Below are 2,500 nucleotides of genomic sequence, written 5' to 3'. Positions count from 1 at the left end.
AAGGTTGAATCTTTCTCCAATGCTCTAGTTAATCAATGGAGGCCAATTTCATGGGTGAAACAAACACCGTCCGCTTTGCGAGAGAGTGCCCAAGCTATACCGAGCTTGCATGGCTCACCAACCACACACAAGAACTACAAGGGACATCGGGGGACACAGCTGCTCCACACTACTAAACCACGTGCCTGCAAGGATGGGTCGTCGTCATTCACGGGCCCGATGGTCGCCGTGGGACTTGCTTCGCGCAGGAATGGGTGAAACAAACACTGTTCGCTTTGCGAGAGAGTGCCCAAGCTATACCGAGCTTGCATGGCTCACCAACCACACACAGGAATTACAAGGGACATCGGGGGACACTGCTGCTGCCGTCGCCGTCGACGATGCATTTAGGCCCCACCTAGCGCCATGGAGCACGCAAGATTGGGTGCCTGCGGCTTCTCCTGAGCATGCCTACCCGTGGCCAAGCTCAAGGGGGGTCGCCCCTGGGCATCGCCGAATGCCTCCCCCCTAAAGAGCCCTTAGGAAAAAATCTGCTCTGGCACTAGGAAACATTGATTTGTTGAGGAGGAATAATGGGTCTTTTTTGGCGCAATTCTTGGAGTCTTGCCCTGATTTTTTGTACACACACTAAGAAAAATCCAACCTTCAACATGTCAAAAGATGAAGGCCAAATTCAACATATTTTAATTTTTATGATTTTCGGAATCCGGAAAATAGGAAAAATCATAAAAAATTCGAAAACGCTCGGAAAGCCGAACCGCTTATTGGAATCCTCCTCTAAAATCATGGAGTGAATTTAGGGACACAAAAATGGAAAAAGGCACGAACTAATTTTGCCGGAGTGTGGGACGATGCGAGGCGATGCGGCGCGACGTGCACGCGGGCATGCCTGGGATGCCCACTGCATGCCTTATTGGGGGAAATAACCTCATTTTTCAAAAAACCCTCACTTTTAGGAAGCCCCCCATGGGCAGGCAGCAGCTAAGGCAAGGGCATGCAGCAGCCAAGGCATGGGCATGCGGCAGCCAAGGCCAAGTCATGAAGCAGCCAAGGCATAGGCAGGCAGCAGCCAAGGCCAGGGCATGCAGCAGCCAAGGCCAAGGCATGCAGCAGCCAAGGCCAAGGCATGCAGCAGCAAAGGCCAGGGCATGCAGCAGCCAAGGCATGGGCATGCGGCAGCCAAGGCATGGGCAGGCAGCAGCCAAGGCCAGGGCATGCAGCAGCCAAGGCATGGGCATGCGGCAGCCAAGGCCGAGGCATGCTGCAGCCAAGGCCAAGGCATGCAGCAGCCAAGGCCATGGCAGCCAAGGCATGGGCAGGCAGCAGCCTAGGCCAGGGCATGCAGCAGCCAAGGCATGGGCATGCGGCAGCCAACGCCAAGGCATGGGCAGGCAGCAGCCAAGGCCAGGGCATGCAGAAGCCAAGGTATGGGCATGCGGCAGCCAAGGCCAAGGCATGCAGCACCCAAGGCCAAGGCATGCAGCAGGCAAGGCCAAGGCAACCAAGGCATGGGCAGGCAGCAGCCAAGGCCAGGGCATGCAGCAGCCTAGGCATGGGCATGTGGCAGCCATGGCCAAGGCAGCCAAGGCAAGGGCAGGCAGCAGCCAAGGCATGGGCATGCGGCAGCCAAGGCCAAGGCCAAGGCAACCAAGGCATGGGCAGGCAGCAGCCAAGGCCAGGGTATGCAACAGCCAAGGCATGGGCATGCGGCAGCCAAGGCTAAGGCATGCAGCAGCCAAGGCCAAGGCATGCAGCGGCCAAGGCCAAGGCAGCCAAGGCATAGGCAGGCAGCAACCAAGGCCAGGGCATGCAGCAGCCAAGGCATGGGCATGCGGCAGCCAAGCCATGGGCAGGCAGCAGCCAAGGCCAGGGCATGCAGCAGCCAAGGCATGGGCATGCAGTAGCCAAGTCCAGGGCATGCGGCAGCCAAGGCCAAGGCATGCAACAGCCAAGGCCAAGGCATGCAGCAGCCAAGGCTTGGGCAGGCAGCAGCCAAAGCTTGGGCAGGCAGCAGCCAAGGCCAGGGCATGCAGCAGCCAAGGCATGGGCATGCGGCAGCCAAGGCCAAGGCATGCAGCAGCCAAGGCCAAGTCGGCCAAGGCCAGGACATGCAGGAGCCAAGGCATGGGCATACGGCAGCCAAGGCCAAGGCTTGCAGCAGCCAAGGCCAAGGCGGCCAAGGCATGGGCAGGCAGCAGTCAAGGCATGGGCATGCGGCAGCCAAGGCCAAGGCAGACAAGGCATGGGCAGGCAGTAGCCAAGTCCAGGGCATGCGGCAGCCAAGGCCAAGGCATGCAGCAGCCAAGGCATGGGCAGGCAGCAGCCAAGGCCAGGGCATGCAGCAACCAAGACCAGGGCATGCAGCAGCTAAGGCAAGGGCATGCAGCAGGCAAGGCATGGGGAGGCAGCAGCCAAGGCCAAGGCAGCCAAGGCATGCTGCAACTAAGGCATGTGCAGGCAGCAGCCAAGGCTAGGGCATGCTGCAACCAAGGCATGGGCA

This window comes from Quercus suber, unplaced genomic scaffold, assembly GCF_002906115.3.
Source record: "Quercus suber isolate HL8 unplaced genomic scaffold, Cork oak 2.0 scaffold_526, whole genome shotgun sequence".
Lineage (NCBI taxonomy): Eukaryota > Viridiplantae > Streptophyta > Magnoliopsida > Fagales > Fagaceae > Quercus > Quercus suber.
This window is presented reverse-complemented; position numbering follows the sequence as displayed.